The sequence below is a fragment of the Protopterus annectens genome, chromosome 1.part0 (genome assembly GCF_019279795.1).
Source record: "Protopterus annectens isolate FY-2018-M chromosome 1.part0, PAN1.0, whole genome shotgun sequence".
Taxonomy (NCBI): domain Eukaryota; kingdom Metazoa; phylum Chordata; order Ceratodontiformes; family Protopteridae; genus Protopterus; species Protopterus annectens.
In genome coordinates, this window is record NC_056725.1 from 202532731 (window position 1) to 202560436 (window position 27706).

General features: G+C 37.2%; 1 protein-coding gene across 2 annotated transcripts in view; it reads right to left on the bottom strand.

Moving 5' to 3' along the window:
- LOC122790142 (glucagon receptor-like) overlaps window positions 1-27706 on the bottom strand; it is a 2645547-nt gene that overhangs the window by 620006 nt on the left and 1997835 nt on the right. The window lies entirely within an intron of this gene.

The following is a 27706-nucleotide window of genomic DNA, read 5'->3' on the forward strand; positions in this document are numbered from 1 at the left end:
CTCACTGGTTGGTCACAGAAACAACCAGTGTATGCCTTACTTAAACTTATTTTCTTTTAAATGAGGAAATTAAACTACTCTAACTTAGACCTTTTTCAGTCATGCTATATATAATATACATTATACTGCGGTAGTGGTGCTGCGGTAGCATTGTCGCCTCACAGTAAGATGTTGTCCTGTTCAATTCTCAGCTAGAGCGTCTTGTGTATGGAGACATGCATGAATGGGCGTACCTTCATTGAAGGTTGTGCGTCAGAGCCAGCAACTCGGTACGTAAAAATCTACTGCCAATCATTAGTGGACTGGAGTTCTGCTGTGGTGGCCCCTAACCGGGAAAAGCCGAAAGGCACAACAACAACACACACACACACATGTGCACACTCATAGGCACACACACACACACACACACACACACACACACACACACACACACACACACACACACACACACACACACACACACTCCCTTAGCCTTCCTTTGTCTTCAATGTGACTCTGCAAAGTTACTTCAGCGTCAAAGTCAAAATAAACTTTGATCAGACTACACAATAAGTGCAACTGAACGAAATTATGTCACTCCAGTCTCTATGTGCAAACATTTAACATATACAAGAATTCACAGTACTAGATTTAGACATTCCTACTACATAATGTTTACTGGTTTACATATCAACAATTTACTAAGCTAAAGAGACACAGTATTTACTGCACAGAATTCCACAGCTGCTTCTTATTGCACAGGATTCTGTTGACACTTGTCTATGGAAACACGATATTTATTGCAGAAATTTTCACAGCTGATACTTATTGTACTGGATGCTGTTTTATCATCAGTGAATATTGTACAAAATAAGATTATACTCTGTTAGATTACACCAATTTGACTTCACAAGACAGTACTCCTGAGCCACTACTGAAAAGGGACACTTGTGTCACATCAGCTGACCAGGTGTATTAGTAAATATTACACATTTGTGTCTTAAATTCCTCCACCCTTCAGATAGATGCTAATTAGTACTTCAATATATTCTATTAGAAGATGAATCCTAATACGTCTCTTGCTCTTAAATGGGTTGCCAGGTACATTGTCACTAAATGTGAGTTTAAGGGAAAAAGAAATTTACTGTTTCTCATGCTAAGCCTGTTTTCAATGTAAGTGTATTGTTTTGTTTAGAAAATAGCTGTCCATGTTTTTTTCTGTAAATTTTGAAATACAAGTTTTAAATGAAATTCAAGTATCTGTTATAATTGCAAAAGTAAAGAAGAAAATATTATGTACACTGACAGGTTTAAACAATGTTTATGATAATTTGGGAGAGGCAGACAGCTATTGAGATTTTGGTATGGCTGGCAGGTCCGCAATTCATTACCTTGTGTAAGGACCTTTTTGTCCATGATCCAGCTCTCTTGGCTCTGGAGGTGTATGCTGCTACAATGCAGCATTATTAGCCATTCAAGTAGGTCAGACCTTACTGAGTGATGTCAGATGGGACAGAGAAGACATAGGGAGGTCAAAATTAGATGTAGGTGTACTATAAGCATGTAAGTCCCCCCCCAAGAAAAAGCATGTTGTATGCAGTAATACCTCCAACTCCAAACCACAAACTGGAACCACTGAAAAAAACCTTTACAGCAACTGATAAAATCCAAAAAGCTTTATTGTACCACACACCGGTTGAGCGCTTTCTTCCCTGCTGAAGGGACTTCATCAGAACAGTTCTGATTTTTATGCTCTCTGTCTTGTCTAGTTGTGGTCTTAACAAACTTATTCCTTTAACTCATTCCCTCCAATGCCAATGGATCTTTGGTTGTTTGCCCTGTAACTTTCAAAGGGTGGAGCCTAAGCTTTTTGACAGACTCAAATTGTGTCCTCAGATTTCAAACAAATATCTCTGGAGCCCTAGGGGCTACTAAAGTCATGTAAATGGAAAACTCTTTAGCACAAACTATTTTATAGTGGCAGTATTCTTTAGATTCTAGGTCTTAAACTGGATTTTATAAGTCTCAGTAAATGCAATAACTATTCAGTTTATAGTAGTTTGTAAACAACTTAGAATATGTTGGCATTGCGACAACTATTCAAGTAACACATACTTTCAGCAGCATTTTTGTTTTCATCTGGATGAGAGCTTTCATATGAGGCTAAGCAGTTTTGTCTTTGTTACTTTGCTGCTGAGATATTTAAAAAAACATGAAATTTATAGCTATTAATAAATATTATATGAGCAACAATTAATATCTACTTACCTGCATTAGACAGAGGTCAAACATCAATGCAATTGTATTTGCCATTCTGTAAGCTTTAAGTTAAAATATTTTTGTACGTAGCATGGTTCTGGAATTATTAATGCAAATATGAACAAGTAATATTTGATGTCTAGAGGCATCAGTAGGAGTTAACTGCAGAAACACCTGGAGGCACACTCGGATGTAATGAGATAAGTACTTGGTTTCCACAATACTTAGCTTACTTTTCTAAGAATTTACTGACAAGCTTACCGGACATGAATTCTAACATAACCTGCCCTTTTGGCAATTGGACTTCTCTTGCCTCTGAGTGAATGACCATGTCATCCCATTACACCACTACATAGTGAGAGTAAGGCTTTGGAATTTTATCCCTCAGCCAATAAAAGGTAGTTCAGGTTGCATGTAAGCCAAATAGCATTACAGCATACTGGAAAATGCCATTATGGGTTAGAAAAATGTTTTATTTGCTATAGGAGATTAGTGGTATCTGCAAATATCTCTTTCAAAGACCTGATGCTGCCAGGGGTCTGGTATTGCCTAGAACCTATCAACCTATCAACTCAACAGTTTTGGGCAACTGAAAACTATCAAACTTTGAAATGCTGTTTAGTTTCCTAAACTTCCTACAGAATTTGACACCTCCATCAGGTTTGGGGACTAATTCTACCGGGCTACCTCAGTCATTCAGTCATCCTGTTATTATTTACTCATGTTTAATTTATGAATGTTTTAGCTTTTCTTACCAACCATTTTTGTGACTCTAATATCCTGTCAGATGTCAGTCTAGCTTTAATTACAGGTCATCTGTGTTTGATTTCCCTAAGCGATCAGGAAACACCCCTTAATTTCTTAATAAGAATATACTGGCTTCCTGTTTTTGTACTTTTAATGGACAGTTCTCTAGCTGTACTTCAGGCAGAGACTTCCTGCTCTTTCAGTCTAAACTTTAGCTCATAAATTCTCTGCAGAATGCTTTGTTGACTTCCATTGCTTCACTCCATTAATGTGGCAAACCTGCTCTACCTATCTCACTCCTGGCCAGCCAGCCTTATAGTTTACTGCACTTATTATTTCCATCACCTCAAATGGCCTCGGTCATTGGCAAGAAATTTGTTTTCCAGAGATAGCATTGATACTTATACTCAGTCTCCTAGTATAAATTCTCTAACCTGAGCATTCTTATTATAAATTTGGATTTCCAGGGCTCTCTGTTTGTGCTGTGTTACTACAGGCATTACTAGCTTTAATCTGCTATGTAAACTAATATAGTGTTCTATCACACTTGGATGGTGTCTTTTCCACTGCCCAAGTTTCTTCAGTGTTTCGAATAGATCTGTTTGACTTGCTATACAAGTTCAAATGAGGAAAACCTAGAAGAAGCGTGTGGCATCTCTCTGCCTATGAACAGTAAATAGGGTAACAACTGGTTCCCATTTTCCAACCTGCATCAAACACTTTGGTTCTCATGGACTTTCTGCTAATCCATCAGTCTGCAAATGGTTGATTTTGGTCTTTGAATATTTAACTTTAAAGCACTGACATAACTAACACAGTGCCCATGATATAAAGCAAGTTCAGCGGTTAACAGATGTGTCCTTATTGATACTCACTCTAAAGAATAACAGTACCACTTTAATGACAATAGTCTTAGCATTAGTTTTGCACAGTGAAACTGCTTCTGGAAAGTTGGCAGCATAGTACATTATAAGTATTATGCAATGATATCCACTGCTGGATTTTACTAATGGCCTTATAATGCCCACAGCAGTACATTCAAATGGTACTTTTATGATCAAGGGACTTTTATAGCTGGAATGGGAAGTTGATATTTTGCATCCTGGGCAAGAAGCACATAAAGTCTATATTTTTTGCACTATGTTCGGCAAGTAAAATCTGGCTAATACTCTTGTCTTAACCCCCCCCCCACAACAGTCTGGCTAATACTCTTGTCTTAACCCCCCTACACACAGTTAACCTACTAACATATGGCTAGGGGAGTAGTATTATTACTAGCGCCTATATGTTTTTGCACTGGTAGCTGATGCAGAATTTCTTCCATTTCTTTACTTACTAAAAAGCTGTTATACTGTACCTTGAAATACATTAAGTTCTAGGAACATTTTTGTTCAATATCATATTCTACAGTCTTACTTATATCATCTTTTACCCTATTTAAAGTATTGTCTTTCCATTGTGCCTTTTTAAAGTTTATCCTGCTTATTTGTAAGTCCACCAGTTCAGTGTCTTACCTTGAACTGGAATGTATAAATTCTTCCCCTAAAACCCCTGGCACTGCATATTTGTCTGTGTCTTCCCTTGCAAAAGGGTGGGTCTAAACAAAAATGTATTTTACTTTCTTGGCTGTAAGCACAGAGCTCTTGACTGTTCTGTCTTCCTTCCCTACTTTACCTACTTCTATGAATGGTAACCCAGAACATATTCTCCTGCTTTACATCTTTCTTGGTTTATGGGCACCTGTTGCAGAGTGTCAAGTTTACTTGCATTTTTCTGCTTAATCCAGAATATATAGGCTTAACACTCTGCATTCTTCTGCTTATCTTACCTTCTGCACTCACTTTATGCTAAGGGTTTTTACTTGAGTACCTTTCTTTGTCTATTTTTATCTCCTCTGTTTCTGTGCTAATAGTCCCTATTTCTATCTATACTTCTTATCTTTACCTAACTTTTACATCAGAATTACATATTAGTTCATCTTCAGTTCTTATACTGACACCCCTTTCAGTTTTGGTTTTCAGTTATGCTATTATTGAGGCCTATTTCTCATAACCAGCGCAATGCTTTTCCCTAACTAACCACAACCAAATTCTGTCCCTTTTTGTACTTTTTATGCTGACTCCCTTTTGATTTTCTCCTGGTTTTAATTCTTAATTGCTGTGTGATTGTCATTGAATTATTCTTCCCATTCTTGTACTGAATGGTTCTATCAGCTTGCCACTCTATGTCAATAGATTGTCCCACCTCCCACATTTTCCATAGTGCTTCAAAATGGGAAAAGGCTTTCCCTAATATTACATGAGTTAAATCAGGAGAATTTACCAGAGTATATGTCAGTTTTCCAAGAATAATCTGAATAATTACATGTGAAAGGAGTACTCTTTTCAGTAACAATGAATGTATGTTATATTCACGTTTTGACTGAAAGGAGAAAAAGTTTGCCACATAGAACAAAAGGCACTCCCTTCCCACAACCAGTTCTCCAGCCACACCTGATGGCATTACATTTATAGGGCCTGTTAATCACCCACAATTCCAACTATTTTCCAAACATGCTAAAGGCATACACATAAAAATAGACATACCCTGGACAAGAACACACACACACACACACACACACACACACACACACACACACACACACACACACACACACACACACACACACACACATAATTCTTAAACCATCAGTCTGCATTTAAGCACTTCAGTTTTCTCTACTCTCTAATATTTACTACTTAACCATGGTGGTGACAACTTACACCATCCACCTTACTCAGCTATTTACTTCTAGCCCTCCTATATTCATACTTCATTGTTCTAGCTCCTATTTTTCTGACATCCCTCTCTCTCTCTCTCTGCAAAGCTATGTAACTTGCTTCTCTTAAATATAACTGTGCCCTTACTATTTCTGTTTTATCACCTTAGACATTACCATATATCACTCAATCTTGTACACATTTCTCCCACTATGTGTTCCATCTCTAACCATTCCAATCACCCCATTTTGCCACTGATCACTTCTAGTATAGACAAAGACTCATCAGCTCTTTACTTCAAATTCAAATTACTAAACCTTTACACCACTACACCAAAATAAAACTAACTGCTAAAGTTAAACCAAAAACAAGCTTACCCAATGTATCAATTTTTCTCTCTCTCTCACCACTCTGTGGGGATATTAATCCCAACCCTGGCCCCTCCTCCCATCCTGACTCCCCAGTAGCCTCCAAAACTCATCCCCAAGCCAACCCTCTCTCCTATTCAGCCCACCCATCTCATTCCAAAGCAGAAACCACACTACCATCACCAAAACTATCAAAACCCAACCCACCTATCTCAAACTCACCCAAACAGTTTAAATTTGTTTCCTTAAATACTTTTACAATCTATAATAAAATTTTAGAACTTCACACTTGGATCTCCCACAATGCACCAGGTATTCTTGCCATAATTGTTACATGGCTAAAACCCCATATATCTGACTCTGAAATATCACACCCTGGTTATAATATTATCAGGGCTGACAGAACTAAAAAAAGGTGGTTGAGTAGCATTACTATACCCTGATTATCTTGAAATTCTAACTTACAATAAACCTATTCCCATATTTCAGAATGCTGAACTCCTCATCTCCCATCTTAAACTAAATAAACATAAGCAACTTTGTATTATAAAGTACTCTATATTCCTCCCAGTAATAACACTATAACCCTAAAAACATCCTAAACTGGATCTCACATACAATTTCTAATTAAAAGATAATACTAGGTGATGTTAATTTTACATCTGTGGTGGTGCAGCAATAGCATTGTTGTCTCACACCAAGAGGTTCTCCCATTCAGTTCTCGGCTAGAGTGCGGGGAGTGCCTTCTGTGTGGAGTCTGCATGTCCTCCTCACGGTTGGGTGGATATTCGAAAGACATGCTTAAATGGGCGTGCCTTTATTGAAAGTTGGACTTCGAGCTGGCACCTCGGCATTCATGAATATCTACTGCCAAACATTAGCAGACCAGAGTTCCGCTGTGGCGACCCCTAACCAGGAAAAGCCGAAAGACAAACAACAACAACTAGGTGATGTTAATTTTGATTGGCTGATAATCTACTCAAAATATCAATCAGCTAACCTAAACCTATTTTGATTGACTCAACACATTTCTTCCCGCACATATTATAACTATCAAAAAAAAAAAAACGGTGAGTCAGTTCTCAACTGGATGCTGGTGTCAGATTCCACTAAGTATGCCTCCAGTGGCACCTTCTCTGATTCCTTCAGTGATCACCTCCTGGCATATGGAAACAGACTCGGTACCCATCATGTCAAACAACGTTTACTTTGAACTTCCTGTAACCTCACTAATTTTAACACTGATACAGTTAACACAATTCTAAGCTCCTTTGAGTAAAATATTCCACTGGACGAAGCTGTACATAAATTTAACTTACTTTTCCTGAAAAAGCACAAACAGTCTGACACCAACTAGTACAAAAAGAATAAAGAATAACCATACTCCTTGGTTATCCACTCAAAAACGGCACTTAATGTATAAAAGAGATAGGTCTTGGAAAGAATGGTTAAAATATAGATCTCCCCAAAATTTGCTAAACTTTAAAGAACTATGTAACTGTACTAAAAGGCAGATTATCACAGGCAAGAAAATCTACTTCAGTAACCCCTTACTAAATTAGTCTTTCAACCCTTAATAATTCTGGTCTTCTATTAATAATATAATCACCCTGCAACAACCTTAATCTTACCCATGTAACACTCCCTCTGAAACAGCTGCTCAGTTTGACACACATTTTATAGGAAGCATCAAAGCCCCTACTAAAGATTTTCCTCCCAACACCCTGACACGCCCTCCCATCAGACAGCCAACATCCACTGCTTCACCCTAAAACCTATCCCAACCTCCTACATGAAATCTGTACTTCTTAAACTGAAACATTGCTTTCCTTCAGCACATAATCTACAAGTAGAATACCTCAAGCTGGCTGCCAGTTCCATAACCTATCTTGTGTCTCTTCTAATTTACAGATTTAGCAAGGAATCATATGTTTCTTCAATGTGGAAAAAGTTCTTCATCATTCTTCTTCATAAAAGAGAACCTTCATCTGATATAACCAGTTTCAGACTTGGTCATATTATCCCCTTTGTCAAAAAGCCTGAAAAAGTGCATTCACAAGCAACTTCTTCAACATATTTTCAGGAAAAGCTTCTCACTCCAGCATGGTTTTAGACACACACATAACACTACTGTGGCCTTACTAACTTTCACAGATGCTATTAACAAAGCCAGAGACAAATACAAATGTGTTTCCTCTGTATTCCTTGATCTGTCTAAAGCTTATGACCTAGTCTCTCACCAAGAACTCCTCCACCAACTGTCTTTCCTCAGGCTAGCACAACACTCACTACTATGGTTTAACAATTAATTAACTGATAGCTATCAGTCTATTAAATGGCCCTCAACTTTTTCTTCCTTCCTTCCTGTCAATACTGGTGTGCTACAGGGCTCCATTATTGGCCCTCTACTCTTTAATATAATCATTAATAATTCACATAAATCCTCTTAGCAAGCTTCCCTCATACAATATGCTGATGATTCTACCCTAATATGCATTTCAGACAACCTACTATATCTTCAGATAATTACTCAGAAAGCCTTTAGCTCTGTTGAAAGTTGGTTAAAGGATAATTACCTGCTACTAACTCCCCAAAAAAACTAAATTAAAAAAAGTCTTTCGGCTTTTCCCGGTTAGGGGTCGCCACAGTGGAACTCCGGTCCACTAATGATTGGCAATGGATTTTATGGTGCTGAGTTGCCAGCCCGATGTCTAGCCTTCAAAGAAGGAACACCCATCCACACATGCACCTACCTACATGTCTTTAAACATCACTCAACCATGGGGAGGACATGCAGACTTCACACAGAAGGAGCTCCAGCCGAAAAATTACTTCTCCTTTTTTTCCAAAATCCAATGTCTATGAAAAAAAACAACTTTAACATTACTTCCTTAAATAAAACCATGATTGAAGTTACCTACCATAAAAAAGTACTTAGCATGACAATCAAGGACAATCTTAAATTTGATTTACACAGCCACAACAGCATCAAGAAAACCTACCACCCTATGCAGAGTAAAGAAATTCCTTACAAACTCTAAACTAGTAAAAACACCACAAAAAACGAGGCATAATAAAAACTACCAAATAAAAACCTCATATAAACCAACAAAACAGTGGAGAAGCTGAGAAATTAGCATACCAAACTGTTTATTGACTACTTTCGCCAAAAGGCTTCTTCAGAATGAATAGCTTAAAAAACACACATCATATTTACACACTCACATATCCAATCAAACAATGCCCTGGTAATTGCATAACTAATAAAGCTAAAAGGCTTTAATTAATAACAACATTAATCAAAACAAAAATAAAATCAATAAAAGTATATATTGAGAGTAAGGCAAAGGTGATTCCTAGTACATCCAAACAGTGACAAATCCACTTGTATAAAACATCAAATTTTATTAGGAGAACAGATAAGCGCTTTCGCTACATGAGCTTCATCAGATCTATAACTAAAACAACAGAAACCAAAATATAAAAGCAGCATTAGTTAATTAATCAGCCTATCATATAAAGAGTTTAATCATCCCTTAAAGCAATATTGTCACAAAAATAAAAACATGTTCCCATATAAATAAATATATGTATTAATATGAAGCTGCATAAATATATGTGTAAAAAGATCTACATAAGAACATGCATACACACTAAAATCATACATTCACATAATAAAAACTAATGTTTCTATTCACTTTATATTCCTGTTCTAAATTACCTGAGAGTAGGGAATGTGAATGGATAGTTTTATTAAGAGTTGACCATGGATCAGGCCTCAATGAACACACCTCAATAAAACCCAAATTGAAGCAGCGTAGGAATATAAAGTGAATAGAAACATTAGTTTTTATTATGTGAATGTATGATTTTAGTGTTTATGCATGTTCTTATGTAGATCTTTTTACACATATATTTATGCAGCTTCATGTTTATATATATATTTATTTATATGGGAACATGTTTTTATTTTTGTGACAATATTGCTTTAAGGGCTGATTAAACTCTTTATATGATAGGCTGATTAATTAACTAATGCTGCTTTTATATTTTGGTTTCTGTTGTTTTAGTTATAGATCTGATGAAGCTCATGTAGCGAAAGCGCTTATCTGTTCTCCTAATAAAAATGTGATGTTTTATACAAGTGGATTTGTCGTTGTTTGGATGTACTAGAAATCACCTTTGCCTTACTCTCAATATATACTTTTATTGATTTTATTGGACTCTTTGTTGAAGAGGGGCATTAACATGTTTTTGCAGCAGTTTTTGGACTTTATGGTTATTTCTTAAAAATAAAATCAGTCAAAAATACACACTTATTAATGTAAACCCTTCTATTTTTCAAAAAAAAAAACATTTGATGTTTACCGTATCACTAAGCCTGGGTAACTTATCTGCACATAATTTAATCTGCCATAAGGCTTTTTTCTGTTCTAAATAGTTTACTAAAAATAGCATCTCCCCTGCTCTTTTGTTGGTCTATACAAGGTTTTTATTTGGTCCTTACAAACTCTGGCAAGATAACTCTAGCTACCACTTACCTCTTTCCCTCTCTCCTATAATGGTCCTGTTCCATGACCAACCTACAAGCCTCACTTAGCTCTAAACTTGAACAGTATTATAGAAAAGTTGCTAGATTCGCTAGCAACAAATCTTACCAGACCCACCTCTGTTCAGCATTAAAAACACTTAACTGGCTTGGACTTCCTCACAACCTATGTTATACTCAGGTCACCTTAAACCATAAAATCATCCATACCCTATCTGCCTGCCCAGAAATGAGATCCCAAAACCAATGCTATCTTCTAAACTATTCCCTTCAGTCAAATAATAAACAACTGCTTACCATCTACAATCTGCAAAGGACTGCTAGGGTCAGTCGCAATTCCAGTAGTGTAGCTAGAACTTGGAATAAAATTCCTATATCAATCAGATCTATCACACATCTTCATCTTTTCAAACCATTACTAAAATACTTCCTTCTTGCCTCCTGGCTTTGTCCCTGTTTCTCATTTGGGCCATAGCTCTCTATCACCCTTCATCACCTTTCTTATACCTTCCTTTAAAGCACAAAAACTTAATCTGCTCATCCCTTTCTAATACCTCACTTTATTGTACTTCTTAAACTATGATACCTACTTCTAATTAGTACAACCAAATTACTGTTCTATCACTGCATCTCTATTAACGCTCAAACATGCTTATCTCCTGGAATACCTCTATACACCACTCATCTATCTGTAAAGTCTCAATAAAAAGCTTGTAAATTTAATATTTTTGAATATCAATTCAAATTTTATTATACTGCCTATTATGATATCCATTTACCGAAACTACATTATCTTTAATATGATACTGTGGAGCTTTTCTCTCAGGCCTCTGCTGAAAATGGACACTTGCATCCAGTAAGACTTTCACAGTAAAAAAAATACCAATAAATAAATAAATATTTCAACTGATTTGAATCATATTCTAATGGTAGACCTATCCACAGAATGATCTATTTTTATCACCATAAACCTATTATACACATTCAGTACATATCCACATCTTCTCCCTTTGAATCCTGATATCATGCTGTTGTCTTAACAAGAATATGCACACCATTCCATTCATTAGCCGTTATAGTAATTATATCCTAGCAGTAAGACAGTTCCTTGTATTTCATCTTTGTTTGCTATATTAACAAGGGAGACAGCAGGTTTGGGGATCCTATACACTTCAAAGACATCCCTTGTTATCAAATCTTCAGAAAGACAACAAAATACAGATTTTTCTAGCTAGAAAAAAGAACATTAAATTTTAACTGTTTCATTTAGTCTGGTATTACCCCTGGCTTTATTGATGCTATATTTTTTTACAAATATATTTTATTATGTTTCCTTTAAATAATTAAAGTTATCTCACATCACCTTTGGTGCAGTAAGACACACCAATAAAATATAATTTTCATTAATTTCTACCAAAAATAAAAATAATAACAATAATGATTTATTTATTAGCTCACATGTTCAAACAGTGCTTTTCTCAGTCTCCTTTTTGTTTATGTGCATCCTGCCATTTTCATAACAGAAATTGCTCTATGTTAAGATGTGTTGGTGGACACAGTAAAAGCAATGTACTGTTAGTGCTCACTTTAATAAACTCCTCTTTCATGCAAATAATCATTATTTTCTTCTGAATCAACTAATGGATTTTCCAGGCCTCTACTAAACTGTCTACTCTCATAGGGAGACACAACTTTACAAAGGGATACAAATGCTTCAGTTTCAATTTGCATGGACCAGATGCACAAAATGTATCACTATGTAATTTTATAAATTAATCCATCCATTAACAGTCCTTGCTCAAGTCGTATGGCCTGTAACCAAACGGTCCCATGGACACTGCAATATTTTGTAATTCAGAGACAAATTGGCAGCAATGAGGAAATACATTAATAGAGGCTAATATGCATGTCTGTACATCACAGTATCTTCCACAATGTGCATAGCAGCATTTCCCATGGTAGGTATCTATGGCAGCTACATCATTTAAGTACCCGCATCCCTACCTCCTTAGTCAATCTTTTACACACAGCAGTATATAATTAAACACACACACACACACACACACACACACACACACACACACACACACACACACACACACACGTATGTGCGCACACACAAACACACACATTACAGTCCCCTTGTCTGTCCTAGCATTGACTGAATATTTCACTGTCTAATTTTTTGTCTCTAGGCCATCATGGAAGGTTATAGTCCCACATCATATCCCTACTGCCTATTGGTTCCCTTCACCACCCAGTCCCTGTACTGGTTTAGGTGTCATTATGGAACATGACTTTACAGTAATCCCTAATGTCTCCTGGATCCCCCACCCTGATCCCTATTTAAAGTGCTGTTAGAGCACATGACATTATAGTATCCCCTGGTGTCTAGTGTCCCCCCACACTCTGATCCTGGTACTGGTTTAAGTGCTATTAGAGCATGATAGTAGTGTGCCTGGTGTCTATTATACCTCACCCCAATCCCTCTACTAGATTAAGTTCTGTTAGGGCATGAGAGTTCTATCCCTGGAGTTTTGTCTTTCCCCACCCCTGATCCCTGTACTACAGGACAGGTATTTTCCTGTCATCCTTGGTGGCTGGTGTTCCTCTCATCCCCATTGTTGAGTGATCCATAGTGACTAGTGCACCCCCACAATGTTGCTGACTCTCCTCATTAATCTAGGGATGTTTGGATATATGACAGCCATCCAAATCCCTCACATACATACAGACACACACACTCTGACCCCCCCCCATTAACTCCCACACTGTTACCTCCCAGGCAAGTACACATTCACACGCCCCCTCACATAACACTCATGCAAATACCTCCCAACCCCACCTTCCTATTAAACTGCCCACACTTACCTCTACAACACTGGATGAGCACAGCCAAAACTGAAACCTGATAGCAGCTGCCATGCTGATCTACATATCTGAGCAATTTTATGAATTGCTAGGCACATAGATATCTTCCTGGAGGTGGTCATTAGGAGATAGAGCACATGGCTAATTAACATATGCCTCTCCCCTGGACTGCCTCATTAGCTTACAGTATGGGGACTCAGCCAGCCCTGCACAGTGCTACATGTCTTTGTGCTAGAGCACTGTGCAGCAACAACTTAGGGCTTTCATTGAATTCAAAAAGGTTATACCTTGTGGTAACCTTTATGAATTTCCCCCATATTTCAAGTCATTTTAAAAGCAGTTATGGAAATTAATATTCAGTGTTCACTTTGCACATAGTTCATTGGCCATGAAAGTGCTGCTGTTTACTATTGTTTATCTTCACAACTTATTGAGCACATTTGTTACAAGAGCAGTAGTCAAATGACAAGAAAGGTAATCCTTTGTATTTACTTCTACACAGATTATATTCTAATACTTATTTAGGATTAATAGTTTAATTTTAAGGATTCTTTTTTCTAGAATTCTCCAAAGACATACATACATGTGATAATTCCATTACTGTGTCAAAAAGTATAACCAACCACAGTAAGATTACTCTGCAATATACTACTGTTGTTGCTTTTTGACAACCAAGAATATAGTACTGTTGTAGTTGATGAAAAAATAGAAAAAGATTTACAGATGTATGAGTGGAATAGCTTTCTCCCAACGTTTCACTACTTACAGTTATATATGAAAAGAAACAACTTGGATTATACGGTTGCATAGTGATGCACATCCTGGGATTAATTGCTCAGTCCCTTTAAAATCTTTTTTGAAGGGGTGGAGACTGTTTAAGTGAATTTAATTGAAAGCATTTTGTGAAAGGTGTTTTTAGCATTGAGATAAGATTTAAAATGCACCTACCCAACAGAGTATTAAGATCTAACAACCAAAACCTAATAGAATTGCACAAACCAACTCGTCCCTCAGGGAAAAACTCCTATCCTATGGTCTAGCATGTCTCTGGATCTCTCTACCACCATCAATTTGTACCACTTTCAACCACTTTATATTCAAAAAATCTCTTCACTCTCATCTACTATCCCAGTGGAAATGCTCCTGCACCCATCCATCATATCTACTATCCCAGTGGGAATGCTCCTGCACCCATCCATCATATCTACTATCCCAGTGGGAATGCTCCTGCACCCATCCATCATATCTACTTTCCCAGTGGGAATGCTCCTGCACCCATCCGTCATATCTGCTATCCCAGTGAGAATGCTCCTGCACCCATCCGTCATATCTACTATCCCATTGGGAATGCTCCTGCTCTCATCCATCATAATATACACTGGAAATTACTTTTTCCCCTCCTTCTCATAACTTCCTTTCCTACCTCATACATTCTCTGCTTGTACTAACTAAACCTAAACTTCCTTTCCTACCTCATACATTCTCTGCTTGTACTAACTAAACCATTTACAAAAATGTAATATGTGGCATATACTCAAGCTTCTTAAGAGTTAATGGCTTCTCAGTATGTATATTAAAATGTTTTCTTTTCTAGTATGTATCTTCTGTAACATTCATCACCAGTCTGTACTACTTGTAACCTTATGCTCTAAGCTGTATCACTTGTAAATATTGTAATCTAACCTAAAACCTATGTTAACCTTGTTTCTGGTCCTATACTACTTGCAATTTCATACTCTAAGCTACATCATTTGTAAATTTTTGTAATCTAATGTATAACCTATTAACCTTGTTATTGGAGCTTTTCTCCCCAGGACTCCATTGAAAACGGGTTCATCTTGGCCCAATGGACAATCCTGGTAAACCAACTGCAAATAAATAAATAAATAAATAAGTATATAATGATATTGTCTTATGTTAGTTTTATGGTCTGAAGAAGTGCTCTGAGGGGTATGAAAGCGCTAACCGTTCATTAAACCTTTTGGATTTGTACCATATCTGCCTTGGTGGTCGTGTGGATTTCTTTGAATTATTCTACAGTTTAGTACTATGTTTTTAAAAAAAATTGTCGTATTTAGTTGCATGACATAATCTAATTTATACACAATTGCAAAATCTGATTGGTTACAGGTTGTTATATTTAGTTCTATGCCCTTGTATAACATTCACTCTGATGAAGTCTTGTATGATTTAAGACAAAAGTGCTCAATCCTTTTAAACTGTAATGAGTTTGGCTGTATGTTGGTCAGTTTCTGCTTTTTTTGTTTTTGGTCCTGTTTGCTATACTTGATTTAACACATTACTCCACTCAAGCATTGCTGACAAGCTCAAATGGTTAAATATAAACCCGTATCTTGCCCAGTGGATAGTTGACTCACAGACTGGACCCATGAAGTAAGAATTGGGGAGTCCATCTCTACAAAGAGTTCAGTCAGAAGCTGAGTCCCTCAGGGATTGGTCCTGGGATAGTCCTTTTTTGGCATTTACTTGTCTGAGGTCAAAACTGATGTCAATGGCCTCTGGATGACTACATTTGCAGATGATTGTAAATTAGAAGCAGTCATACAATGCCACACTGACACAAGTATTCTCCAGGAAGGACTGACACAATCAAATAACTGGTGTCAGATCCATGGATTAAAACTAAATGCCAAGAAATGCATAATAGTATCCTTAAGGAAGTCCACCCCTGCTAACTATCATATTGATAACATACCAGTAAGAGTTGACCCAGTAGTCAGGGACTTTGGGGCACACATGGACAGTAATCTAGCCTTTGACCTTTGTGTGTCTACAGTACTGAGGAAATCATGCTGTGTTGAGCAACATATAAACAAAGGTATGTCATCTAGGTCCAAAGAGGTCATTGTTCTACTGCATTCAGCATTCATCAGATCTGTCGAGTACAATACCCCCACTTTGGTATGCACCTAGCCAGGTAAATCCAACAATTGGAATGTACACAGAGGTTCTTCACTAAAAGAATACAGTATGTAGGTAACATGTCCTATGCAGACCGCCTCAAAGCCATATCTCTGCTTTCTGTCTTGTACAGGCTGTTGAGTGGAGATCTATGCCTGGCATACAAGGCACTGGCAGACCCCACCATGATGGACCTTCTTCATATCCACAAAACAAACAGCATCACAATTAACCATTCTAAAAGCTTATACCCTGTCTATTATATAAATAGGACCTGCTGGAGAGACAGGGTATGTTTTCCAGAGACTACTCCTTCTCTGGAACAAGCTATCTATCCATGTGAAACAGGGTTCCTCCCTAACTCAATTCAAGTGTAACTTGGATGGTTGGATGTGGAACAGGAAATTCATCCCTGGTTTGGCACCTATGTCTCTATGGACACTAGCAGTTTGTAAGTGTTTCATCTTGTGAGCCTCTGCATGCACTTATCAAGAGTACAAGACCTTATCTGAGATTTGGAATGCATGTCTACGCTTAAAAAGAGCCTTGTGGTTATTAGCCTTGTACACACCTATGGACCTATGCCATTATCTATAAGTTGGGTGACACAGAATGATTTTCTTGTTATCATAGCTACAGCTTAGCTACATCTTAGTCAAAGGCCAGATTGCTGTCTATATCTTTCTCTCTATCTATCTATCTATCTATCTATCTATCTATCTATCTATCTATCTATCTATCTATCTATCTATCTATCTGTCTATCTCTCTATCTACATATCTATCTATCTAGATAGATAAATAGTCGATATAGATATAGATATTACAGATTTTAGGGGTTAGGGCTATGTACCAACTCTGAAAGTGGGACTGAGATGTAATATTTTGAGGAACACATTAATATTTCTTTGAAGATTTATGCCAGATGTGGCCTCTTATGTCATTTAGTGTGAGAGCAGTGGACACTCAGGAAACATCTATAATAGGGAAGGGGGTCTGAAAAGGTCTTACTTGTACTATTCTGAAGTTTACAGAGTAACTTAGTAGAGTAAAAAACAACATTTATGTGTCACATGCAAAGAAGTAATAATTTTGACAAGGGAAATTTTATCCAATGGTCTAATGCAGTGAATGTTGGGTCTGCTTACATTTTGGTTGTACACAAATGAGAATACCAAAAAATTTTAAAGTACTGTATTATATGTTTTTTTGAAGTAATTAAAATGGCTGCTGACATCTGTGCAGTCACTGAGACATGGTTTAAAGCAGTGGAGAGAACACCAGAAGTGCAAGGTTATAATACTGTCAACACATTTAGACCAGTTAGTACACAGACAGGGACTAAAGGTGGAGGAATTTCAATTTACATAAAAAATTTACCTCAAGGCTGGTCAAAAAGTACAATGTGCCTGAGGTTCTCCACATTCAAATCACCATAGGCAAAATGCATACCACTTCCTTGTAAGCTATCTCTATGACTTAGGAAACCCATAACATATATTTAAGTGTATTGGAAACACTCTGCATCCACCCCAATACTATATTCATGGTTGCTCTTAATTACCCCACTATTAACTGGAAATCCTGTACAACACTAAATGTGCAAGCACAGAGATTCTTGGATTGATGATTAACAGTAAACTGACCAGAGGTGCAACCATCCCGGATCTGGTCCTCACTAATAAGGGGGATTACTACACATGCTCTAGTGTAATGTCTTCTCTGGTGAGGTCAGACCACAAAATGGTCTTCGTTGAATTAAAAATATAACCTGGAACAGCAGCTATACCTGGAATATTCAGTTCACTATGAAGTGATAACCTGGCAAAATTTCAAACCCCCATAAACCCTAGGAACACTGCTATCTATGAAGAACTGTTCACAGAAACCTTATACAAGCATGTTAATAGATGCAAAGAGGCAGCTGTATCCACCAGAAAGAAGTACAGAACTAACTCAAAAAAACAAGCCACCCTGGTAGAATCATATCATCAATAGGCTGTATAAAAAGGAAGAAAATCATGGCAAAATTAGGAGGAGGAACATCCAGCAGGATAAAAGCGCTTCCATCAAACTAAATGAACAACTCAGAGGACAAATAAAGTCCATGAAAGCCAAATATGTGGTAAATTTGGCCTCCCAGGCCAAGGACATCCTCAAGGCATTCTTTAGCTACGTCCATACACAATTGTGTGCAGAGCTCATTGTTAATACTGCAACCTGTACTGAGCCATAAGATATAGTAAACCTACTGGCCAACAAATTCAGCTTTTTACTTTATCCCTCTCTACTCCTTAACTTCCCCTCAGGAAATACCATCAAATATAACTCCCCCTACTATCACTAAGGAACAGGTTCTTAATGTTATCTCTGAGGTCAAGAACATGGGCCCAGACAATATCCAAGAATGCCTTCTAAAAGCATGAATCATAACCTATCAGGTCCTCTGTTCTTTAACGGTAGCGTTCAAACAGGCTCCATTCCTCACAACTAGAGAACATCAACAGACATCTCTCTGCACAAAGATGGGCCATCTGCAGACCTTGGAAACTACTGACCCAGAAATCTCACTTTTCTCATATGCAAAGCCATGGAAAGAATTATCATGAAAAATATATATCAATGACATAGGAAACTTCCAGACCTGGACCCAAAACAAGTTGGTTTCATCAAGATCAGGTCATACCTACTCAACATGGTGGACTTCTTTCAGAAAGTCACCAAACCAATGGATATGGACAAAATTGTTTACATTGCCTACCTTGACCTGGCCAAGGCAGACAAGCACAGCAGTTTAGTACTATGAGAACAAATAATGCCACTGTGGAAACGATAGGTACCAATGGAAAACCAACAATAAAAATGAAGAATAATTCAAAGAAATCCACACGACCACCAAGGCAGATATGATACAAATCCAAAAGGTTTAATGAACGGTTAGCGTTTTCATGCCCCTCAGAGCACTTCTTCAGACCATAAAACTAACATAAAACAATATCATTATATACTTATCTCAATGCTAGAAACACCTATCACAAAATGCTTTCAATTAAAATCACTTAAACAGCCTCTGCCCCTTCAAAAAAGGTTTTAAAGGGACTGGGCAATTAAGCCCAGGATGTGCATCACTATGTAACCGTATAATCCAATTTGTTTCTTTTTTTTCAAGAATGTTATTTGAATAGCTTAATCTCACATTACTTGTTATCTGTTCTAATTCTTTAAATTTAAAAGTATGAGTGTTGTCTGTGTTCATTACATGTGTGGCTAGGGCATTCCTAGAATCAAACTTCTTGATTGCTAATAAATGTTCACGTATCCTATCTTTCAGCTGTCTCTTGGTTTTCCCAACATAGAAACAAATGCAGAATTGACAAATGGCCAAGTAAACCACAAAAGTAATATTACAGTTAGTATGAAATGTATAGAGTATTCAAAGTGGGTAACGGGAGGTATAAAACTCGGTTTCGTGTCTATATATGCGTAATAATTACAGTTGCCACATGTTGAAGTAGATCCAGTCTCAACATGCAAGTGTACTTCTGATGTATCAAAACATAATAGACGTTTAAGGTTATGTTTTGTCTTTCAAATAAATCTTGGGTGTGGCCCTACAACTTTACCTATCTTCTCCTCTAATAATAAAACTGGCCAATTTCTCTTGATAATATCACAGAATAGTCCATGATCACTAGTATAGCGCATCAAGAAATTAACCTGATCTTGTTGTCTATTCCTCTTAGCTACAGTCCGAGATGTCACTATATTCTCTTCTAAAAAAGGCTTAAAAGGTAAAACTGTTAACTACAGTAAGCATACAAATATTCAACAGCACCCTAAAGAGTCATCTGTAAATTTAACATGCATTTTTCTTTTGTTTCACTTGTCCCCTTAGGCTTTGCATCGTCTTCCTGTTAAACAATATGGAACACAGAATAATTTCATTGTACTGCATGGATAGTTGTGATTATGCTCCAAACTCATAAAAAAAGACACCTTTGTTACAGACCTTTTTCATATGTGTCATACAACTTTTTATTTATTTTTATTTATTCATTTTACCTTTGTTTACCGGGAGAGTCAGACTGGACAAGTTGCCCATTTTCAGCAGATGCCTGGGGAGAAAAGCTCCACAAAAAAAAAAAATTGACAGTACAGCAACATACACAATACTAATGTACTTAAGAATATACTTGCTAAAATATACATAGAGAATTATCTTTGGAGAAATCATCACAGTACAATATACATGCACATACAGATGCAATTATACTTAAAAGTACATGCAAACATATACAGTACATTAGAAAATGTGAACAAATATGCATAAAGAGTTATCCACAGACAATGGAGTAGATAGTAAATAGAAGGAAAATAGAGTATATAGTAGAATGAAGTACATAGCAGAAGGAAAATAGAGTAGATAGCGGATAACAAGAATATGTGCAAGTATGTGCATAAGAAGCTAACCATGGAGAAAATAGAGTAGATAGTAGACTGAAGGAGAATGTACACTTAAACATTTAATCCCTTACGGTATCATTGTAAGATCAAGTGAAACACTTGATAAATAGAACAACTAGTGGCTGTATGTATGTGGAATAAGTGAAGAAGCCCTGTGTGGTACCTGGAGTAGAATAAGATATTGATTTAGTTCAGTTTATCCTGGGTCTGAGCTGGTGCACTTCCATGAGATGGTTACTTAGGACTGGGGAAGGATTTTAAAGTTATGTTTATTATCTAGGATCCGAATTTCTAGCGGAAGGGTGTTCCATATTTTTGCAATGGCACTAGAGCACAGGGAGTCACCTGAACTATTCCTGCTTTTGGATATTTCAACTAGTGCTTTGTTGGTGGATCTTAGAAGATGATTGTTAGTGCAGTGATTTAGTAGGCCTTTTAGTGATGGGGTCTTTTGGGGGTGGTATAAGATCTGATGTGCAATTGTGAGCTGATTATAAATCAGGAGATTTGGAAGTTCGTCAGGAGAGTTGTTTCAGGGCTAGACAATGGTGGGTCCTGAAAGCTGAGTCGATAGCAAACTTTGCGATTTTTTTATAGAAGCTAGTTAATTTGTTTATGTCTCCTTTATGTAGGTTAGTTAATATGGGGGAAGCACAGAGAAGTGTAGAGAGTAGGTGGCTTTTTGCAATGGTGGCTCTACTGTTATTGGTGAGGTAGTTTTTGCATCTGTAGAGGGTGTCAAGTTTTTTATTGTTTGCGCAATATGTCTGTCGAATTTCATGTTGTTATCTATGATAACTCCTAATAGTTTGGTTTGCGAGACTGGTGAGATGGGGGTATTGCTTGAGGAGATTATTTTAAATGGGGGAATGGGGTCTGTGGCTTTTGAGGGATAAAATACCATTAGTTGTATTTTTTTAGGGTTAAGTATTAGCTGTGAGTCAGGTAACCATGTTTCTATGGCAGAAAAGGATTCCTGGGAAATTTTTTGCAAAAGTGGAAGAGTGGAGGCAGAGCAGATAAGTGTGGAGTCATCAGGGTACTAGACCAAATTGGCATGAAGGGTGGCTTTGTGGAGGTCATTGGTAAATATTGTAAACAGGAGAGGTCCAAGGATCGATCCTTGTGGAACACCAAAGGTTATTGGGAGGGGAGGAGATGAGATAGAGGGTTTTGCTATTTTACGGCTTGTTGATGGTTAGATAGATAGTTTTTGAACCATAATAGTATGGAGTTACTTAGGTTGAATTTTGAAAGTAAGGTTAGGAGTTTGGAATGGGAGATGGTGTTGAATGCCTTGGACAGATCAAGAAAGATAGTGGAGACCAGGTTACCATTGTTCCGTTGTTGATTTACAGTGCTGGTAAAGTTAATAATGGCTGTGGTGGTGCTAAAACCATGCTGTGTGTTAGCCAGGAGATTATTAGTTAAGAAATAGTTTAGGATTTGGGAATGTATGCATTTCTCAAGAATTTTTGGCTGGGGGGATAGTTTGGCAATTGGTTGGTAGTTAGATAGCTCCATTGAGTAGCCACCTTTATGAAGTGGTATTATGTGTGAAGTTTTCCAGAGGGCTATTTATTAATAGGGAGACAGGGTAAGAGATGGCCTTGGCTGCGATTTTGAGGTATTCTGCTGGGAGTTTATCAGCTGCTAGGGTTGTGGGTTTAAGTTTTGTCAAGTAGTTATAAATTGCTTTAGTAGGTACTGCTTGTAGGGAGAAGCAGTTTTGATCCCTTGTTGAGGTGATGGGATTAGGGTATGTTGTGGGTGAAGAGGTATTTGTGAGATTTAGAATGAACTTGCTGAAATATTGGTTAAATTGAGTGGCAGTATTGTCTGTGGTGGTATCAATATTTGGGGGTGGAGTACTATTATTCCCTGGTTGTAGGATTGTATTGATAGCTGCCCAGAATTATTGAGGGTTACATTTGTGCTTTGTTGGATGTCTGAGCAGTGATTTCTCTTATCCATTCTTATTTGTTTTTTGGCCTTGTTTCTTAGTTCGAGGTATGTCTGTCAATTTACTATAGTTTTGTTGTGAAGCCATGCTTCTCATGCTTTATCCCTATGTTTTAGGAGAATTCTAGTAGTTTTGGTGAGTCAGGGGGCATAGCTGGACTTTGTTCTTACTATTCTGATAGGGGCAAAGTTATTTAGTATGCTCAGAAAGGTAGAGTTAAAGTAATCGACGGTGTTGTCAAGGGAGAGATCAGAAATAGGGTTCCAGTTACAGTGAGTTAGAGCAGTTATTACGTCTTGGGGTTTAAAATTCTTTGTATAACGAATTTGTTGAAGTTAGGTTGTTTTTGTAGGTTTAACTTCTTGAAAAGTATGAATGTAGAGAGATGGTCGCTAAGGGTGTTGGAGGGAATCAGAGTGGTGAGATTGGTATGGACAATTTGTGAGTATCCAATCCAGTATTGACTCTTTCTTAGTTGAGTTATCTGTTGTGGTGAAAGTATAGATTAATTGGGAGAAGCCGTGGAAATTTACATGATTAGTGGGGAGGGGGGAGTTGCAGGTAAACCAATCAATTTTAAAGTCACTTAGTATAATTGTTTCTTGTGGAAGGGTATGCCCAGTGGAGGATGGATTCAACTGTATTAATGTTATTCCCCAGGGGAATGTCTGCACCTATAATGTTTAGCTGTTTTTTTTAATTGCGTTTTAGTTTGGTGAATATAATTTCAGGATTATTGAAAGTAGGGCTGAGAATGACCGAAATGTCTAAGGTAAATTTGTTTTTGAAAAGCAGGGCAAAGCCCCCACCTTTTTATGAGTTCTGTCTTTCCTGAGTATATTGCAACCTGGAGGAAATAATTCATTATCCATATTATGTGGCTTTAACAAGGTCTCAGTAAGAATCACAATATCAAGGGAGTATAGTGACAGAGCTGCATGTAGTTCTGCTATTTTGTTAAGCATACCTCTTATGTTAATATTGAGTATAAGGAGGTCTGTTGGTTTTCTGAGGGAGTATATTGTGTGTATTTCTTGGTTGGTGGTGAAGTTGAGGTTAGATATTAGGCCAGGAGTTGTCTGTATATCACTACTTAGTAGGAGTTTAGATACCATGTGGATGATGACCAGTAGGTATTTAGAAAATAATTTGTTACATTATAGGGAAATATAGGCTTTTGCATGGTATTGGGGAATTCTAAATTGGGCCATGTCCAGTTGAGATGTGCTGTATAAGGAAGGTGTGATTAATGATATGTATGGTTTGGTTTTTGAAGGGGTTGGGTAGGTGGGAGATTGCATGATTACCTTGGGGTTAAGGTTTGATGACAGGAAGGGGCATGAGCTAAAGGGAGGAGGATTCCTAATAGTACAACTTGCAATGATAACATTATGTATTTCAGGTTGTTTAGGCATAGTTGTGAAAGTTGGAATCAGAGTTAGACTTGGTGGTAATATGGTGTTGGGTATAGTAAATAGTTTAGTTGGGGAACAGGGAACTGTATGAACTTATTAGAAATTACAATGGAATATCTTAGTAGGTGTGGCCGTAGTGATGGGTGTGTCTAAGACATTGTGTTATGATTGGTTAATGGTACTAAGGGGCTTGGCTTAGATAAGTGTAAAAGTCTTTGAAGTGGGGATGGGTGGGAATGGGGGTAGAGTAAGGGAGCAAGTGAGCCAGAATGTAGCAGAAAATTGCTAAGGAAAAAACAATCAGTAAGGTACAATTTTGTCTGCAATTTTACTAACATGTTAATTGTAGACTGCAGGTTTAAAGAAAAGTCCTACCCTGTAGTTTTATTTTTTTTTAAATACACTCATTGATTTAGAGGTTAAGAGAGACATCCATCTAGGGACTTTAGTGGGGAGACATTAGAGCCAGGAGAGTTGTTGAGGTGGAAGTGGTAGAGAGTGGGATAAGTAGAAGAGCTGGTATTGTAGTGAGAAAATGCAGACTGTTGCAGCTGAATATAAACAGCAAGAAATAAATAGTAAAGATGTGGGATAGAGAGTGGGATAAGTAGGAGAACTGGTATAGTAAGGAGAAAATGCAGAATATTGCAGCCAAGTATATACAGCAAGAAATAAATAGTAAAGATAGTGAAAGGTGAGGGAATGGCAGAGGATAGATGGGGAGGGTGGAGTGTGTTTCGGTGATATACAGTTGATACAAGGGTAGGTTATACAGCAACTGCTTGTAGCTTGCAGTAAAATACAGTTAGAATTGAGGACAACATACATAGAATATGGACTGGCTGAAGTTCACCATGGTACATTATCGCTGGGAGAAACCGTACCTACCTGTAAATTTTCGGGTGTGTTTCTTAGGTTTAACAAGGCAGCAAATGGGAACCAAAGGGTCAATAACTAGATTGATTAAAAATATGAGATAGGAGATAAAATGGTTATTAAGCATTGAAAATGTTGAGCAGGTAGATAAAGACAGAGAAGAGAGAGGGACAGGGACAGAGACAGCAGAGATAAGAGTAACAATACAGTGTGTGTATTGAGCAGGGAGACAAAGAAAGAACTAAAGAGTAAAGGGGCACCTGGAAAGACTTGTTAAAAAGTGAGGGAAACGAGAGAGAGAGAGAGAGTTAAAATGGGTTATAGAGTGCAACTGTAGACAAAAATAGCACTTTAAGGGGACAGATAAAATTATAGTACAGTTTAGATTTACAGTCATTCATCAAGTTCACTCCACTAAAATGTACAATCCAATAGTTGTTCACTTTTCAGTAAATGTACATTTTCAATAAGGTTCACTTTTCAGTAAAAAGTACAATCCAACAATAGTACAGTTATTTATATTGACACTATCGGCTATGCATTTGGTTAAGGTCCTCAGCTAGCATGCAATATGCATATATGCAAGTTCTCAGTATAGTATGTATTAAAACTTTAGTTACAGTGGCAGCTAAGCATTAATCCCAAAGTTAAGCGGGCATGAATTATGTAAGAACACATGTCACAGTGAAACAGGTAATATATTCCAGGGGTAACTGTGCTATTTTACTACTGAAAGAGAGCCAGAGGCTGTGTGACAGATTAAGCATTAGCAGCTATACATTAACTCATAGTACAGAGTACATGAAGTACAGCTGAGCACTTTTCACAGTGCTGGAGATCAAATAAGTGGATGCTGACTGAGCTATCATATCATTCAGAGTGTACCAGTAGCTGTATGCACCAAGTATATTAATTTATTTATGCACAGCTCCCTTAAAACATCTTCTAGCTGTATAATTTAACACACAAAATCTAGCAGGGCTCTGATACTATTACACTAGCATGAGAACAAGTACAGAAACATTAGTAACCAAAAGAACGCCACTGGAAAAAAGCACTATTTACTTCCTTAAAATGATATACAGCAATTAGACAGCCATTCATCAGAAATATGTGAAAGAGTACACAGTTATTTCACTAGTAGGTTGGAAATAAGACCCAGTGATAAGCAGAGCACATCACAGGAATGCTTTGTTGAGAAGGAGAAAGGAGAATTGAGTAAAAATGGCACAAAACACAAGGAGTGAGATTTATTGCATGCAAGGCATTATGGGAAGGGGAAAGTGAAAGAAAAAGTTAGGGAAGGTTGTCTATGGTAAAGCAGTAGGCACAAAAAGCACAATTAGTTATGAGAGGACCTCACTTTGTTTGCAGCAGAAAATTGCTAAGAAAAAAGCAATCAGTAAAATACGCTTTTTTCTGTAATTTTGCTAATGTGTTAATTGTAGACTGCAGATTTAAAGAGCAGCCCTACCCTGTATTTTTATACTTTAAAGTACACTCATTGATTTAGAGGTTAGGAGATTTAGCCATCTAGGGAAGATAGAGGGAAGACATCAGAGCCAGCAGAGTTTTTGAGGGGGGGGGGGAGTCATACAGAGTGGGCTAAGTAGGAGAACTGGTATTGTAGGGAGAAAATGCAGACTATTACACCTGAATGTAAACATCAAGAAATAAATAGTAACGATGTGGGATAGAGAGTTGGATAAGCAGGAGAACTGGAAAGATGTGTAGGTACCTTTCAACCTGTTATGCTCAAATTTTGTGCTATTGCACAAACAGATGCCACCACAGAACAGTTGTGAGAAGCTGAACAGCTTTGAACATTGGAAAATACTTCTTATTTCCATATTACTACTAAGAGTGTGACATTGCAAAGTGTATGATGACTTGTGACAGGATCAAAGATATACTTCAGTTCTGGATGCTGTCTGTGAGGGACCAATAAGTGTGCCATGGTTTTCAAAGCTGTAAAATAATTTGCATTCCAATATTTTTTGTAACTTGTATGTTAGAGCATCCAAAGATACTTGTACAACACACAACTGTGATTGGGTGTCTCCAGTCTTAACTCACTTCTTATGTGTTCTTGACATAGATGTATAAAGTTACCTCAAAAACTTTGCTTTGTCGAATGATTGAGGTAAATTTCTTGTGTTTTGAACACATAACAAGTTGGTTATGATCAGCATCCCTGACTTAACAGTCCTTATTTGAGGCAAATTAATTTAAACCTAGCTGTCTATTTTGTTTTGGGAAAGTATAACATTTAAACAAATTACACATGTAATGAGCCCTCCCTCCAAACAAAACAAAAAAAAAAATAGCAAACAAAAAAAATAACAAACTCATGCTCAGGGAACTCGGTTATATTCTCATAAATGCTTATTAATTTCCATGTCTTAAAGATCATATAAATTTTAAGCAGACGTGAACAGAAAATCTTTGAAGCATTGGCAAGCACTTATTTAGTGATTGTTCACGTGATTATTACATCATCATTTCTAAATATTTAATTCACATGTTTGTTGTATT